Consider the following 19,502-nt stretch of genomic DNA (forward strand, 5'->3'; position numbering starts at 1 on the left):
AGATGTGTATAAGAGCCTGGTGTTGGATCTGTTTCAAATTCTAGTAATCCTTCTGGGACCTTGTATAAACCGTGGGTATACTTGTATACTTCAATGAGGTCAACACGCAGACGTCAATAACAGAGGCTTGGAAGCTTTATAATATTTAACCTTTCTTCATAAGGCTTGCCTTTTAATGCCGGAATTATCCTTGTTGCACGTCTTTGAACACTATCGACTAAATTTTTGTCCTTTCCTGGTTTTGGTGACCACAAGGTGTTTCCCAACTCTAGGTTCGGACGCACGACTGCGACTAACAACAGTTTCATCGCCTCAGCATCTATGTACTCGTATATAAGAGCGTCTGATCAGTCCAAGTTGTTTACTGGCGTTATTAAATTGAGCTTTAACATGCTTAGAAAATTTCAAATCATTGTTGACATTAACTCCAAAATTTTTTTCGATTGTCGACTTCGACATCATCACTCTGTCGTTGAAAGCATGTCTTCTCATACTGTAATCTTGCTGTTCATTATTCTTGCCAATGTAAATTACTTTTCATTTGTCAACGTTAAAACGCAGCTGCCGCTTATCAGCCCAGTCAACCAATCTGTCAAGATCACCTTGCATCTGTACTTTTTGCAACGTATTCTTCACTGTATTATAAACTTTTGTGTCGTGAGCATACATCGAACACAAGCGAGACACCGCTTCAATTTACGCTAAGACTTCAAGTTACGCAACAGCCGCTCATGTGAGACACTGTCAAATGCCTTGGCAAAATCGAGGTACACTGCATATCTACTGGCTCCCTTACTTCCAGGAGGCCTGTCCATTCATTCAGAGTAGGCAAGAGGTAATATTACTTTAATAATGTAGACTAATATTTTGATCAGAATTTGGCATCATGATATATGATTTGTTCAGCAAATTGATTTAGACTAGGAAGGCATTCAATTACTTTGGTTCGATTTCTATATCAAGTACTCAGCTGTTTGTAGTGTTATGCAATATATAATTTTCTGGGCATTTGACTCACAGAGATCTGGTTTTTGACCGTGCTAACCGCGAGTGACTTCGCAGGTTACGTTTGAGCAAGGTCAGGTTCCTGTATATAGGCAGTCATGTTCCTGTACAAGCTTGACAGAAATGTCTTGCGCTGTCTGAGACAGGATCTACCGGCAATAAAACCATGTTGATAATCTGATAGGAGATGGTGAACAGTCAAGTGATCGATAATCTTATCCCTCATAACAGGTTCCATTACCTTACAAACAACATTTGTTAGACATGTTGATGCTAATCGTTTTACGAAGTCCAAATTAAACTGTGCAGGTGCTGAATTGTTTTTTACTGTAATAACATTTAATTTTCATAGCTGATGTTTTCACTCCTGTTGCTGCTACGCATTCTTATGTTTCATTTAAGGTTGTTATTATTCCTAGCCTATGAATATAAATTGTTCGAAATTGACTTTGTTTTCGCTGTCTGATGTAAAGTTGCCATCTGTGAGAATTTGTAGTGTTATCCGTGTTGCTGAAGCTGTGCAGGGTATCTGCACTGTGTTCATAGATATGATACTAGAGTCCTCATCATCTGTTGGGGCGTTGTTATTTTTTGTGTTCAGTTCGTGATGATCTGATGTTAATTTTTCTTCCAGTTGTGCGCTGTGATATGTTACTTGAGTCCTCCATTGTTTGTTCTTCTACAGGGTCATCAATATTTAGCGTTACATTTTTTCAAAATCAATTGTTGATAATTGTCCTCGATATTTGTCATTTGTTTACACCTTCTCATAAATCTTTATCATTCTTTATCATTTATCATCTTTGTGGTGTCAAAAAATACCAACTGTCTGCTCATGTTGTTGACAAACGCCTCCATTGATCCAAGATTCTTCTTTCCCGCATTCATGATGACACGCTGCCAAACCTCGTTTTCAGTGATGAGAAGATATTCAATGTTGAACGCCACTTCAACTCCCAAAATGATCGATTTTGGTCGAAGAATGGGGACGAAGGATCCCGTGAGGTGACTAGGAAGCAATGCCCGACCTCACTGATGGTCTGGGCAGCCGTAACAGAGCCCTCAAGGAGTCCCCTCTTTTTTGTTGACAAAGGGGTAAAATTGAATCAGAAGAACTATCGAGATGCCATCCTTGTTGGTGCATTGTTGCCCTGGGCACGAAAGCACTTCAAAAAAACGTCCCTTGTCGTTCCAGCAGGACTCTGCACCATCCCATGGGGCCAAATCGATTCAGGAGCAGCTGTCCGAGAATGTTCCCCACTTCATTACCAAAGATAAATGGCCCCCATCGTCACCCGATCTGAATCCTCTGGATTTTGGGATCTGGTCATACCTTGAGAGCAAGGTCTCGACTGTTCCCCATAGCAGTTTGGACGCCCTAAAGGACAAACTGCTGAAGGAGTGGGCCTAAATCCCGCAGAGTGTCATTCGTGACTCGTGGATAAGGCTTTCTCTAAGCGTCTAGAATTCGTTATTGATGCAGATGGTGGACAAATTGAATGAAATTGTGGGAATTGTATCTCTGAACCTCTGCCTACATAAATACATTTTCAAACATACACAATTGTGTTTCATTTCATAGTTCTAACCACTCAATACCCTGTATACAGACATAGACATAGCCAGTGCTCGTGTTCAGTTGGTCACGATATTTTGTTCAATTGTTATTTCTTGGGTAAATGATATGATTATTACTTGATTCTCTCATCCCTTTTCAGCTTCATGCGTAGCCATCGCTTGTGCTCAGAATGTGACGTTGGGATGTTCAATAATTTTTTTCATTGTATATGGTGTGTAGCTTAAATCGCCGATCGTTAGTTCGTCTTCAGACGTAGACATAATTTGTGTTCTGTGTGTGGTAGTAATATCAGTATTATCTTTCTTTTTTATATGGTGTAATATAATGTTGAAGTCCTGATCGTTCGGTCGTCTACAGACGTAATTTTTAAATTCGGCCATTTTTTTACATTTCAAAAGATATGATATATTATTAGGGTCCCACATCGTTAGATCGTCATAAAACACAGACGTCGCTTGTATTGAGTTTGTATCTATATTAGTATGCTCGACTAATTACAGTAGCATTTAAGCTGTTATATTATTATACTTATATAATAATACTTATACTTATATTATTATTACTTGTTCGTACTTTTAAAGAGAAAACGCCTTGTCTGGAATTTGACTTGGTTTGTATCACACATGATTTAGGGAGTGCTGTAGGCACGTAGCCCGATTACCACGGCTGTAATAGTGAAAATTATGTTCATTTCATATTTGTTTTATATTTATCTGAATATTATTTATTTTGTTTATATCATTTTAACTTGCGGGTTGTCCGTCATCATTTGATCGCCTGCTGACGTAAATATCGCTTGTGTTCTGTTCGCTTCTGTAGATATCGCCAAAAGAAATGAGGATGCTTTAATATTCTAAGATATAATATATTCAAGTCTCCTATTGATTGATCGTGTTCACAAGCAGATATCGTTTGTGTTCAGTTCAAGATTATAGTAATATGCTCAGTGACTTCTCGTATATTCTAAGATATAATATAACTAAGTCTAGTTTAATATAAAAAAATCTGGAAGTAGTATATTCAGTAAATTTTTGTATACTCTTCTGTAATATATATTTTAATTTCTTGTCGTCTGATTGCGTTCACAAGCAGATATCGCTCGTGTTCAGTCTAAGATCTTAGTACAGGGTGCGCCAGAGAAACTTACTTATTTGAAAAAATTCCTGCGCGGCGAGTTTTGCAGGTAGAGAGGCGAGAGGGGGCGCATATGAAGGGAAAAGTTCCCAAGTTTGTTTCTTAAGTAAATTTGCTGTTGTGCAAGAATTAACTGAACGCGATTTTGTTGCTCGTCAATATGCATGTGAAATGCTCGTTGACAACCTGCCTGGAGACGCGGTCATTTTTTTCTGTGACGAGGCTCACTTCCACATTTCCGGCTGCGTCAACAGGCAAAACATGTGTTACTGGTGTGGTGTAAATCCATGTGAGTTTCACCAGAAGCCACTTAACTGTGAGCGAGTTACTGTCTGGTGTGCGATGTCGGTAATGGGAATAATTGGTCCTTATTTTTTTTTTAGAAAACGAACGCGCAGTTGCCGTTAATGGAGCTCGTTACAGCAACATGATCGAGGAATTTATTTTCAAGTCGAAGAAATGAACGTTAGAAACATGTGGTTTCAGCAAGATGAAGCCACAGCACACACAGCACGAGACTCAATGAATTTGTTGCAACAACATTCCCCCGACCGCCTCATCTCTCTCAGAGGCGATCTCCAAAGGCCGCCACGCTCTCCAGATTTGACTCCTTGCGATTTTTTATGGGTTATTTGAAATCTCTGGTTTATGTCGATCGACCACGGACCATAGCACACCTCAAGAACAACATTCGCGACGCCATTGCCAACATACCGATTGATATGCTGCAACGAGTGGATACGAATATAAAAAAAATCGACTTCATCGGTGTATGCGCAATGGGGGTTGCCATTTATCCGATGTAATTATCAAGTCTGTATGAAAAAAAATGGGAAGTTGTATTCTCAAATAAAAGAAAATTTAAAACAATCTTCGAAGTACTTTTATTTTTATTGACTTTTCAAATAAGTAACTTTCTCTGGCGCACCCATGTAATATGCTCAGTAACTTTTTGTATATCCTGAGGTATAATAAATAGAAGTCTGCAATCATTTGATCGTGTTCACAAGCAAATATCGCTTGTGTTCAGTTCAAGATTATAGTAATATGATCAGTCACTTTTCGTAAATTCTTAGGTATAATATGTTTAAGTCTCCTATTGTTTGATCGTGTTCGCAGGCAGATTTCGCTTGTGTTCAGTTCATTATTATAGTAATATGCTCAGTAACTTTTGGTAAATTCTTAGGAGTAATATATTTAAGTCTCCTATCGTTTGATCGTGTTCGCAGGCAGATATCGCTTGTGTTCAGTTCATGATTATAGTAATATGCTCAGTAATATTCCGTAAATTCTTAGGTGTAATATATTTAAGTCTCCTATCGTTTGATCGTGTTCGCAGGCACATATCGCTTGTGTTCAGTTCAAGATTATAGTAATATGCTCAGTAACTTTATGCGAATTCTTAGGTGTAATATATTTAAGTCTCCTATCGTTTGATCGTGTTCGCAGGCAGATATCGCTTGTGTTCAGTTCACGATTATTGTAATATGCTCAGTAACTTTACGTAAATTCTCAGGTCTAGTTTATTTTAGTCTCCTATTCTTTGATCGTGTTCACAGGCAGATACCGTTTGTGTTCAGTTTAAGATTATTATAATATGCTAAGGTAATATTTGAAATTCTATGGTATAATATAATTAAGTGGCCTTTCGTTTGATCGTGATCAGAAGCAGATATCGCTTGTGTTCAGTTTAAGCTTATGTATACTCTAACGTATAAAATATATAATCCATTCGTTTGCTCGTCATAAGGATAAGATTTCCTTTGTGTTCAGTTTCTGCTTATAGTAAAATGCTCGGTAAATTTTCATATATTATATTGTATAATATATCAAAGATTCCTGTCGTTTGATCGCGTTCACAAGCGAATATCGCTTGTGTTCAGTTTAAGATCTTACTAATATGCTCAGTAACTTTTTGTACATTTTGAGGTATAATATATATGTCTCCTATCATTTGATCGTGTTCACAAGCAGATATCGCTTGTGTTCAGTTTAAGATTATAGTATCATGCTCAGGAACTTTCTCTTAATTATTGAAAAAGAATCGAGGGTTGATTCCTTAGCATCGAGGTTGGCGGGGTATAGTAGTGAAAACACGTTTTCGAGGTTTAGTACCTATTTACCGGTTTCCGAAACAATTAAAAAAATCCGATAACGAACATATTCACATAACGACTTAATTCATATTCCAACTACAAGTAAATGATGAATCATATATAAACAAATTACTAATGAGCTCCCACCAAATAAATGGAGCTATGGCATAAAAATTCTCAGCTGACAGACGACTCGTAAATGATTTGGCGAATACAAGAAAGCTTCTACTCTAGAGTGGTCTGCCTAAAGAAAGGAGGATGTTGTAACATTCTAAGATATAATATATTCAAGTCTCCTAATGATTGATCGTGTTCACAAGCCGATATCGCTTGTGTTCAGTTTAAGTTTATGTATACTGTAACATATAAAACATACAATCCCATCGGTTGCTCGTGTTAAGAATATAAGATTCCCCTTTTGTTCAGTTTCTGCTTATAGTAAAACGCTCAGTAAATTTTCATATATTCTATTCTATAATATATTCAAGATTCCTGTCGTTTGATCGCGTTCACAAGCCAATATCGCTTGTGTTTAGTTCAAAATCTTACTAATATGCTCAGTATCATTTCATCATGTTCACAAGCAGATATCACTTGTGTTCAGTTTAATATCATAGTAATATGCTCAGTAACTTTTCGTAAATTCTTAGGTATGATATATTTAAGCATCATATCGTTTGATCGCGTTCACAAGCAGATATCGCTTGTGTTCAGTTCAAGATTATAATATCATGCTCAGTAACGTTTCCATTATATGAAAAAGAATCGGAAGATGATTCCTTAGCTTCGAGGTTGGCGGCGTACAGTAGTGAAAAACGTTTTCGATGTTTAGTACTTATTTACCGGTTGCCGAAACAATTAAAAAAAACCCTATAACGAACATATTCACATAACGACTTAATTCATATTACAACTACAAGTAAATCATGAAGCATATATAAACAAATTACTAATGAGCTCTCACCAAATTAATGGAGCTATAGGTGCTTGTACACGGGGACAGTACTGGCGGCAAGTAGATCAGAAAAATGCCAAATGTCGGCCGCTTGGTGTCTATCCCGCAAGTAAGCTTAGGCACGAGACAAGCTTACTTGCACGATAGACACCATTAAGCGGCAGACATTTGGCATTTTTCAGATCTACTGGCCGCCAGTATATACTGTCCCCGTGTACAAGCACCTTATGGCATAAAAAATCTCAGCTGACGGATCGTTTGGTCGTGTTCTCAAGCAGGTATCGCTTGTGTTCAGTGAAAGATCTTAGTAATATGCTAGGTGACTTTTTGAAAATTCCGCGGTGTAAGGTATTTAACTTTCCTATGTTTTGGTCGTGTTGAAAGCAGATATCGCTTGCGTTCAGTGTAAGATTAAAGTAATATGCTTAGTCAATATTTTTACATTCTAAAGTGTAATATACATAAAAGTCTCCTATCGTTCGATCGTGTTCAGAAGCAGGTTTCGCTTGTGTGCAGTTTAAGATTATAGTATTTTGATCAGTATTTTTTTCTCTATACTATGTAAAAAATCGTGAGTTGATTCTTTAGGTTTGAAGTTCGCGGGGGACATAAATGAAAACACGGTTTCGAGGTTTAGTACTTATTTACCGGTTTCTGAAACAATTCAAAAAATCCTATAATGAACACATTTACATAAGGACTTAATTCACATTCCAAATACAAGTAAATCATGAATCATACATAAACAAATTACTAATGAGTTCTCACCAAATTACTGGAGCTATGGCATAAAGATATCTCAGCTGACAGACGACTCGAAAATGAGTTGGCGAATACAAGAAAGCTTCTACTCCAGAGTAGTCGGCCTAAAGAAATGAGGATGCTGTAAAATTCTAAGATATAATATATTCAAGTATCCTATTGTTTGATCGCGTTCACAAGCAGATATCGGTTGTGTTCAGATTAGGATTATTGTAATATGCTCAGTTATTATTTGTATATTCTCAGGTATAATATATTAAAGTCTCATATCTTTTGATCGTGTTCACAAGCAGATATCGCTTGTGTTATGCTTAAAATTATAGTAATATGCTCAGTAACTTTTTATATATTCCAGGGTATAATATAAATCTAACTCCACTTTCTTTTGATCGTGTTCACAAGCAGATATCGCTTGTGTTCAGTTTAAGATATTAGTAATATGCTCACTAACTTTTTGTATATGGTGGGCTGTAATATATTAAAGTCTCCTGTTTCTTGTTCCTATTCACAAGCAGATGTCACATGTATTCAGTTTAAGATTATAGTAATATTCTCAGTAATTTTTTGTATGTTCTAAGGTATAATATATTTAAGTCTCCAGTCGTTTGATCGTGTTTACAAGCAGATATCGCTTGTGTTCAGTTTAAGCTTATGTATACTCTATTGTATAACATATCTGAGTTTCCTATTGTTTGCTCGCGTTCAGGAGCAGAAATCCCTTGGGTTCAGTTTATGCCTGTAGTAATACGCTCAGTAAATTTTGTATATTCTATGGTATAACATATATAATGTTTACTATCGTTTGATCGCGTTCACAAGCAGATATCGCTTGTGTTCAGTTTAAGATGATAGTAATATGCTCAGTAAATTTTGGTATATATTAAGGTATAATATAGTAATTTTTTGCAACCTTTTCACGATTTATATCCTCAAATATTAACCGAATATGTTATAATTAAAAACATTGCTTATATTAACAATACGCTCATGCAGGTGTCGTCATGATTTTTTTCTTATATTCAATTTTCTAAAATGGCTCGCTTTAACCTTTTACGCGCAAAAAATCCGTAAATTTCCACCGATTAGGTTCTAATTAAAAACATAGCTTTCAATAAAAGTACGCTGGCGCGAGCGTCGTCAAAATTTCATTATATTCACTTTTCAAAATTAGCACGCTACATGCTAGTTTTTGTATACACTTTTAAGCTTAAAACCCTCAAATCTTAAACGATTAGGTTCTAATTGAGAACATCGCTTTTTATTAACAATACGCTCACGCAAGCGTCGCCAGATTTTTTTCCCGATATTCTTTTTTTTCAAAATTAGCTCGCTAAATGCTAACTTTCAACAACCTTTTCGCTCTTAAAATCCTTAATTCTTTACTGTTTAGGTTCCACACTTATAAACTTGGCTTTTACTAGTAATATGCTCACGCGAGCGTCGTCAGAGCTTATTTTTCGGCTTTATTTTTTTTAGCACGGTGCGCTCAAAAATTGAAAGCCAATTTCAAGACCAAAATTGTCCGAGCGGTGGTTTGGACTGCGTGACCCATCGAGTTTCCCGCGCTTTTTCGGATCAACGCCGGTGATGATGGAAGCAAATGACATGGTAATGGTATGGTGATGATGGAAGCAAATGGCATGGTAATGGTATGGTGATGATGGAAGCAAATGACATGGTAATGGTATGGTGATGATGGAAGCAAATGGCATGGTAATGGTATGGTGATGATGGAAGCAAATGACATGGTAATGGTATGGTGATGATGGAAGCAAATGACATGGTAATGGTATGGTGATGATGGAAGCAAATGGCATGGTAATGGTATGGTGATGATGGAAGCAAATGACATGGTAATGGTATGGTGATGATGGAAGCAAATGGCATGGTAATGGTATGGTGATGATGGAAGCAAATGACATGGTAATGGTATGGTGATGATGGAAGCAAATGGCATGGTAATGGTATGGTGATGATGGAAGCAAATGACATGGTAATGGTATGGTGATGATGGAAGCAAATGGCATGGTAATGGTATGGTGATGATGGAAGCAAATGACATGGTAATGGTATGGTGATGATGGAAGCAAATGGCATGGTAATGGTATGGTGATGATGGAAGCAAATGACATGGTAATGGTATGGTGATGATGGAAGCAAATGGCATGGTAATGGTATGGTGATGATGGAAGCAGGTGACATGGTAATGGTATGGTGATGATGGAAGCAAATGACATGGTATGGTGATGATGAAAGCAAGTGACATGGTAATGGTATGGTGATGATGGAAGCAAGTGACATGATATGGTGATGATGGAAGCAAATGACATGGTATGGTGATAATGGAAGCAAGTGACATGATATGGTGATGATGGAAGCAAATGACATGGTATGGTGATGATGGAAACAAGTGTAATGGTATGGTGATGATGGAAGCAAGTGACATGGTATGGTGATGATGGAAGCAAGTGACATGGTATGGTGATGATGGAAGCAAGTGACATGGTATGGTAATGACGGAAGCAAGTGACATGGTATGGTGATAACGGAAGTAAGAGTCAGGGTATATCACTATCGTTATGTACTACGCGGAACACTGATGTAAGCTTTTACAATACATGCCTTCGTGATTCTGCAAGCTTTTTACACATCCTGAGGCACCACAAAAATTTGCTTTGAATTTGTTTAATCTTTCCTACGCTCCTTAAAATTTGCTTAATAAAATGGGATAGAAGTGTCGGCACTGAAGAAATAGGCCCATGGCCTGTTGCCGCTTCTTGTACTTTTTGTGACTTGAATCCGCAAGGGATCAGGCATTTTGAACCCGATCTTTCCATACCTGGCGATTGATTGAGATAGCTGCTGGACTCATTGCAAGGCCCGTAAGGTGCTAGGCATTTCATGACTGAACATATGTTTCTGCATAGCCTTGTCTAGTCTGTTCTTGAAGGCGTTCTTCATACTCGGAGCGTCAACGATGCTATCCAGGGAGGCTGTTCCACATGTCGGTGACTCGACGCGAGAAGAAATGTTGTCGCATGGATGTGTTTCAACTCAGTTTTTTAGTTTATAGCCGTGGCCCCTGGTATTGGTTCTTGTTTCAAATTCTATTAATCCTTCTGGGGCTTTGTATAAGCCATGAGTATACTTGTATGCTTCAATGAGTTCCCCACGCAGACGTCGATAACTGAGGCTTGGAAGCTTCAGAATCTTTAATCTTTCATCATAGGACTTGCCTTTCAAGCCCGGAATTATCCTTGCTGCACGTCTTTGAACTCTCTCTATTAAATTTTTGCCCTTTTCAAGTTTCGGTGACCACACGAATTTTCCAAACTCTAGGTTCGGGCGCACGACAGCAACAAACAACTGCTTCATCGCTTCTGCATCTAGGAACCCGAAAGAGCTTCTGATCTGTCCAAGTCGTTTACTGGCTTTATTTTTATTTTATTTTATTTTTTAAAGGCCTCCCACACTCACCATTCCAACAAAAAAGGAATTAATTTTATTAATTAAAAACAGGGAATGGTTTCATGTCAGTGATCAGGGCCCCGACCTTAACGCCTCTGATGGTGGCCATCACAGACTCCGAGGGTCACTGAGCTGTGACGCGAGCGAGGAGCGGGCCCACGTCGAACTTTTCTCTGACTGCTGTTAGGATGCTAGCTGCATTGCCTCTCTGCACAGCCAAACCCTACCTTTGCTCCAACCATAGAGTCTCTCTAAGTTCGCCGGACAATTCCGTATTGCGACGGCCAATCTGTGATATTAAGAGACCAGTCGTTTCACGATATGTGCCCATCGTTTCTAATGCGACTGGCTCGAAACGATGCCGAGCTGCCAGCGCCGCGTATTTACGTCTCTTGCTATCCTCCGCCGCACGAGCCGCGAACCCAGCAGAAATAGCCTAATTATTGACGTGCGACTCAGCAAAATTGTCGACGCAGGTTGCATCTCAGCACAAACACCTTCCATTAGAAAATGGGAAAACCGTTAAGCCATCTGGTCTAGTACCATCCCCTCTGTCCACTCCGACGGATTCAAGGCATGAAGGAACGCCAGCGCTCTGAAGAGCCCTCCTGATCACATCGTTCAGAGCCGAGTGTCTTGGATGTCGCCCAGCGCTGTACTTACAAGAAAGGCCATGCAGCCCTCGTGCATCCATCCGCTTTCCGCACCGACAAGTGTGGGGTTCGCATACATTTGCGCCTAATTGACTTGACCTTCAATATGCATAAAAAATTCCAACTCATTGTCAATATTAACTCCTAAATCTTTCGACTTCGACATCATCACTCTGTCGTTACAACCGTGCCTTCTCATACTGTAATCTTGATGTTCATTATTCTTGCCAAGGTGGATTACTTTACATTTGTCAGCGTTAAAACGCAGCTGCCACTTATCAGCCCAGTCAAGCAGCTTGTCAAGATCACCTTGTAACTGTAATTTTTGCAACGTATTCTTCACTGTATTATAAATTTTTGTGTCGTCAGCATACATCGAGCACACGCTAGACACAGCTTCTGGCAGATCGTTTATAAACGCAACGAATAAAACAGGTCCGAGAACTCTTCCTTGTGACACGCCGCTGCGCACTGAAGCCCAGCCTGATAAGGACCCATTACTGACACGTTGTCGTCTCTCTACTTGAAAATCTCTGATCCATTTGAGTAGTGTCAATTTCCAAAGACTGCAATTTCCGCAACAGCCGCTCATGTGGGACACTGTCAAGTGTCAATTGCCCTGGCAAAATCGAGGTACACTTTATCTAGGTACTGGCTCCCATGCGTCCAGCAGGCGGGTCCAATCAGTCAGAGTAGGCAAGAGGTAATTATACTTTAATAATTGTAGACAAGTATTTTGATCAGAATTTGCCATCATTAAAAAATGGTTTGTTCAGCAAATTGATGTAGACTGGGAAGGCATTAAATTACTTCGGTTCTATTTCTATCAAGTACTCCGCTGCTAGTTGTGTTATGCAATTTATTATTTTCTTTGCATTTGACTCACAGGATTGACTTTTATTATTCAATACTATTATTATTATTCGCATTGTTGCAGTGACTACGACATTTCTCTACCGCAGAAATGGGTTGGCAATGAATCAATTTCCATTTTCTGCGTTGAAATATTCTCCGCTAATGCCATAACTTTATAGCGCGATCGAAAAGCTGCACAGTTGTTAGGTGGCAATCGAATCCTACAAATCGTTTTCTGCTGACCTCAACCAATCAAGGTTGACAAGGTAGGCCGTAGGTACAATCGACAAGTAACGTATAATTCGCTTCAAGTAAATGTGCACACTGTAAATGGTTTTAATTAACTTGAATACAAAATTTTCCTATTAATTTCAAATGAGGCCATATTTGGCCTTTTTGTGAGCTAAATTGTTTTTTTTTTCTCTTGGCTTCTCTCAGTTCTCTGGCAACCAGCTGCAGAGTACCGGGTGATTTAATTGATTCAAGTTTGTCTTCGATGTGCTCTTGTTTTATGTTTGCGTCGTTTTAGCTTGGTGGATGTGCCTGCACTGTGTGGTTGAAGAGTCAATTGAACACTTCCTCCTTAAATCCTTTCACGTATACTTTGGTTAACGGTATACGATCAATGAATATGAAAGACAGGTGATGATATCAACTTTCAAGTAGGGCCTATACATGCCCTGGGAGTCCCTCTCAAATCTGACTTATCTGTGCGTGTGCTCCACAGCTCCTTGGTGGAGGAAATTATCCCAAAAGAGTTCACTGTTCAGCACCATATAGTGAGAGCAACCACCACATAGCCTATCTAATGCAAACCAGTCGAATGAGTCTATTATCTAGTACCATCAGTACCATGTAGCTGGTGAAGTAAACTGGATCAAACAGTGATTTGCCCCGGCCTCCAATTTTGCTCCAAACACGAAAATTGTTAATAACATGGAGTGCTGATGCCAGCATAGCTGATAGAAGACGATGAAATTGTGGGAATCATGATGAAGACTTGAAGTAAATAACTATTGCTGGCAATGCTGAGTCCAGACTCTGTCCAGTAGTTACAAGTGGGAGTGGCCAACGTGCGATTTCTTCACCTACAGTACCGGTACCGGATACAACCCACAACCACCACCACCAGGCACCAGCTTGGTGGAAGGTGGATTGCCTTTCTGTAACATAATCTATTCTGATACCAGTTATGGGAGAAAGTTGGTCGTGTTCACTGCAAAAGCATCAAGCATGTATGTTATTTGAGCTCTCTAAAGAACCGGTGAATTTATTTTTTGTCAAAGGATTAACATTTGTATTTACTTGAAATAATCATTATTTAAAGTTTGATTCCTTATAAACAAGACTGGCTTTCTCCCTCACCCTCAGAGGCTCAGACCTCAGAGGTTTGCCAGTCTGCTTTGCGGAATTGCTTATTTTATTTTTATTATTCACTTACTTTATTTTTTTAATTATTTTATTTTTTCAGTTATCTGTATTAAAATCTTTATTTATTTTTTGTTTACTTTTTGTGTTTTTTGTGCCTTTTGTCTTTTTCCATAAGGAGTTGAAGTTTGGTTCAACATGGCAGATTCCAGCTGCCTCGCTGTTGCTGGCATGCTGGGTCTGGTTTTGGTCCTCCTGTGTCATCTTCTTTTTGGCGAGTGGAGACTGGTGAGTTAGTTGTGATGATGGAGAGAGGGGGTGCACCGGTGCAGTTTCTGGCACCTTTGATGTTGAAGACTCAGACCCAGTGATAGTGACAGTATCCTTGAGGGGTTGAGGCTATCCCTGCCATTTCTGCTCGAAAGTGCAGGAACCGGAACTCAAGTGGTTCAAGTGTGAGTCTTCCATCCAGGCAGTAGACAGTGTAGACTGAGTAGAGCAAAACGTGCAGGTGGCGGCTGTGGCGCAGCTGTGAACCAGGGTGCAGAGGATGGAAGCAGCGTTGCCAATATATGGGTTTTTAAGCCCAAAGTGTCGCCAACCATTTTCAAGATGCATTGCCTGGTAATTTTTACTGAAATGCCATTTACACTCAGTAATGAAAAACTATTCAGAAGCCATGAACTTTTTTTACAAGGTTGCATGCACGTGTTACCCAAAATAACTCATTTTACCCCAAAAACAGTCCAATTATACAGCAAGTGTCAACTGAACATATGATAACACAGTCTGACTGCTCTAATGTTACCGCAACTATGCAATCGTAAACTTGTTGTTTGCATTTGCATACGATATTTTGGCGGGAACTCATCGCAACTAATTTCCAGACAAGCTTACTGCATCCTGATCCGTCCAACGTACCGGAAACCCTACTTTTTTCTAAATGTTTGGCCGAAGACTGACAAATATATTAAATGCAAGAATTTCAATCTAAATGTGTTGGCAATATCTTCTGAAGGCGTAAATTTTGCTACTGAAGCATCGCCAAGATCTTGCAATATTCATCCACTCTCTGCACAGTGGGGCGTGGGCTGTGAATAGCAGAAAGTTACCAGGTCTCTGTGTAGTAAATCTCTATAAATGAACATCCAAATGGCAGATTGGCAGTCAATGTCAAGTCAAGTAAAGGCAAAGCTAACACTACCATCAAATTCAACTTTGCAGAGTGCTGGTTCTGGCCAGACCATCTTGATCTTGGTGGAGCCTCAGAGGCTCAGGGACCTAATGGCTAATGCATATTGCAGAGTAATGCTCTGAGCTTTCTCATGGACCCAATTGGCCTTGCCCAGGCCCCAGGGTATCAAGAACTCAATTTTTGGGAAAGTTCACAATTTGAATGTGCACACTAATCGTCAACACTAGCTAATTGCTTTAGAATCACTTTCTTTTAGAGGAAATCAGATGTCCAAATTTCTATCTGTGTCAGTGTGTGCATGATTGGAAAATGGGTAGTTCAATGCTACCAGCCTGGATCAGATATCTGTGTGTATGGACTGGAGTTCTGGGTCCAATTGATCCCAATGTGGGCATAGAAGATATATTGGAAATTGCTAATGCTGGAGAGTGGAGACTCATTACCATTTACCAGCATCACTAGGCTCACCAGATCTCAAAATGGAATACATCAGGCATGGAATATGTCTACTTGGTGAGCCATGACTGCATTTTTTGAGCAGTGGTTTTATGGGTTTGGCAGCCACAATTTCATTTCTTTGAGCTGTGATTGCATTTCTTTGAGCCATGAATTCCATATTTTGGCTATGAAAAGCCATTTACAAGGTGCAAACTTATTTTCAAAGTCCCATGCACATGTTACCCCAAATTTCTAATATTACCCTAAAAACAGTCATCAAAAAGCAAGGCTATGTCACTAACACTTGTCTTCACTTAAGTGGCAACTGAACACATGATATTGTAATCTGACCGCTCTGACATGATCGCAACTACGCAATCTTCAAGGAAACATTTTGGATGTTGAAAGGACATGTTTGCAATGCAAACTGCAATTTTTTCAAACAAACAAAAATACATGACATTAGAGCCACGAGATTTCATAGGTACCTACTGAAGTTTTATGATATTAGAGCCACGATATTTCAGAAAAAATGGGACTTTACCAGCCATGGAATATATGAGCCATCAGCTACTTTGAAGTTAACATTTGAGGGACAGCTATTGCCTAGTCAGGTCAGAATTGGATATGTATCCTACCCAGTACAGTGAGACCATTTGTGGCTGCTCCTTGAAGACGTTACAGATGCCAAAGAATGGGACATTTTGCAGAGGACTGTAAATTGTAATTCTCTTAGAAGGTGTCTTCTATGTGCTGGACCTCCTGAGCAAACAGTTTGTAAATCAGCTGAGTTGCACTGTGCCAACTGTAAGGGATCCCATGCTGCAAATTCCCAAGAGTGCCCTTTCATTGTGAAAGCCATTGCAGTTGAAAAGCTGCATGCCACTGGTTATACCTATGCTCAGGCTGTCAAAGCAGTATAGTTGTCAGCACAAAGACAGGCTCCTATTCCAGTGGTCCGGTTGTCCCACGCTCACATGCTTCCTAAACCTTCAGCTCCTATGCTCTTGAAATTGTAAATAGAAAGGCCTGTCACTTCATGTGTATTTTTCTTTTGTCAATTTAAGTTTTTATCTTCGATGTGAATTTCAGTTTTCTAATTGATTCTGCTTATCTTATAGGTTTTGAACTGACAATGGAACTGACGTTTTCTCACATAAAGAAACTGCAAATTTGCTGACTATTATTTATTGCCACTAAATTCGTTGTGGCTCATTTTTGGCTGCAATTTTCAATAATTGTAGTAAAGGCCTAGAAGATTCTTATTCAATCTTGAGTTTTTTTTCTTATTCTGCCCAATAGATTGGATCTGGCAAATAGGTTTGCTTTATGAATGAACCACTTTTCAAAGCAAGCTCCTGCAGTCCTGCACAAATTAAATTTTTAAGACAGGGTCACCACATTGAAGATTTCTAATTATAATACAATAATAATAGCGGTTTCAGCATTTATTAGGCCGTAGGCCTGTCGCCAATTCTTAACATTGCAGAACATTCACAGCTTGTTGCGGTCTTGAACTCACAATTCACTGCTCCAATTCTGCTGTGCTTAACCGCCCGGCCTCTTTGCCGATTCTGACCAGAAACTGGGGCACAGAGCTGGGTTCAAACCCGTGCCTCTCTGCTCCAATCTTGGTACTCTGAACTTTAACCACTGGGCCACCCTGCACCTAATTGGTGCGCCAATAATTGAAGTATTTTCATCATACTATGTAGAATGTTTTAAAATTTGTATAACTAATCATAAGATAATAATCATGCAGCAAAACAGAGTGTGAATAAATTTTCTTTCATTAAAAAATTCATTTCATCCTTTTAAGTGCATTTTCTCATTTATGGAAAAAAGGTGCTTATGTGCTCGTCATGTCTGTCCGTCCGTCCATATGTCTGTCCATGACTTCACGGATGGGCGGACAAGAAAATGCACTCTGTCACTCACTGCAGTTAGTACTGATCTAATTTTTTATCTCATAGATTCACCAAACTTTTTGAATCATAACCCTGTGCTTTGTGGCATGAATAATCATTTGTGATCACAACTAAATCTAGTTTACTAGTATCACACATGTAGGATATAATTTTGTCCAACAATTAATATAAAATTAAATCAATAACAAAGTGCATGTTATAGTGGATTCAAAGACTATAAATCTTTGCTGGCTCCCCAACACAACAGCTTTGAAATTAATATTTTCTTCAAGTTTTGAATTCTACTATTCATTGTAACAGTGATTTTGTTATTCTTTTCCAGCTAAGTTCTGTGTGATGATTTGACAATATTAATTACTTTTAATTTTTTCCAGTTTAGCATCATGTTTCACTGTCCAAGTCAAACCTTGTTAAATAGATATATTTTTCCTGGATATGGAGGAAGAAAAATTGCTAAGGACACCACTAATTTTATTTACTTGTATTATCTAATATTTATGAAGAAACTTTCTAATGCTTCTCATGCAGAAGCATTCAAACGGTGAGTTTGGTATGAATAATTTGTCTTTTTCCATATACCTGGTAATCAGTCAAGTTCCATGAAATTGAGTTACCTTCTTCTGATGGGACCCTCAAGCTTCTATTAATTATTTGGCTGATATTTTTCATGTCTTTCATCTTAATGGCGAACAGCTGTCCCACTATTTTCTTGCAATTTAAGTTTTGATTTAACAAGAGTAAATATTGAATGAAAAATCTTATTTTATGATGATACGAGTAATGAATACTTGCAGTGTACATGTTTTGTCTCCTTTGAATATATATAATTTACCTTAATTGTTTTAATATGATGCACATTAAAAATGATGCATAAATTACATCATTTTAACATGGTGCTTATACTCTGACCAAACAATGTAATCATTGTAATGTAATAATGGATTTGATTGCACAGTTTTCCTCGTTTTAATTCTACAATTGTTACATTGCAGGCGGAATATTAGTGTATCCTCGGAAGACGTTGCAAAAGCAGCAGTGAAGCTGGCCAGTGAGTTCAGCATATCCCACAGGATGGCAAGCAGACGTGACCATCACCACAGCTCTGGTAGCTCTTCATCTTCCAGCAGGGCCAGCAAAGAGCACCACAAAAAATCTGCAAATAAAATTGCAAAAAATCCTATTCACCGTAGCACTAAGAACAAGTTGTCTGCTCTTTCTAAAAAGCCTCCAAAGCCTCGATTGTTCTCTTCTTCTCAACTTGAAGAAACTGCTAAGGAAGTTTCAACATCTGATCGAAGCTATCAAAGTGGCTTTACTCTTAGTTCAAAATCATTGTCATTGAACAGCAGTAGCAGTAGCAATACCTCGCCAAATACTAGTGGTTCAGAGATGTCTTGAACAGGTTGTCAACAGCATTACTGATGTGGCGTAGTATAACGGAAATACATTTTTGTATTATTTCAGCATTTTCATTAACGCACCTAGTGTACTTGCTCAACGTTTATAAAGCTGAAAACATTTTGTGAACAAATTCAGAAATTTCACTTTGGGATTCAAAATCTCCTGCACGACTTTTTTCAGTATCTGGATGCTCTTACATATTTTTTTTAATATTTCTTAATTATGAAGACATTGAGAGAGTTCTACATTTTTGTACTGATGTAACATTGCCAGCTTTAATTTATTTTAATTAGTGGTGTTAGTCTTGACAAACTTTTATCTAGACCTTTAATATTCCTCCTTGTTTTGGAAGTGGTTTGAGTAAATGCATTGTCTAATTTTAAGATGTATTGATAGTAACACATTTGATACAAAAATAATTCTAGAATTCTTCCCATTGTTTGGTTTACTGCGTGTCCTGTTGTGAGCAACGTTGTATAGAGAGTAGCCTTGAAGTGAAATGTGGTCAACTTCTAATCCAAGTCATGGTTGATGGTGATGGCCAAATTGAAAAATATTCATATAAAATTTTTCTTCTCAAATTTTAGCACATATACATATTGTTTCAGAATTGTTTCGAGCTAGTATAGATTTTTGAACTAAGAATATTCCCCACTTATTTTAAT

At 38.5% G+C, this 19,502-nt stretch overlaps 1 long non-coding RNA gene across 1 annotated transcript; it reads left to right on the plus strand.

Annotated features, from left to right (window-relative positions):
• Positions 1–17,756: 17,756 nt before the first annotated feature.
• On the plus strand, positions 17,757–19,268 carry LOC108681945. Its single transcript, XR_001931536.2, has 2 exons — positions 17,757–17,977; positions 18,429–19,268. It is a non-coding gene; the product is annotated as an uncharacterized LOC108681945 (long non-coding RNA).
• The last annotated feature ends 234 nt before the right edge of the window (positions 19,269–19,502 follow it).

Source organism: Hyalella azteca, unplaced genomic scaffold (genome assembly GCF_000764305.2).
Source record: "Hyalella azteca isolate HAZT.00-mixed unplaced genomic scaffold, Hazt_2.0.2 contig9456, whole genome shotgun sequence".
Taxonomy (NCBI): Eukaryota; Metazoa; Arthropoda; class Malacostraca; order Amphipoda; family Hyalellidae; genus Hyalella; species Hyalella azteca.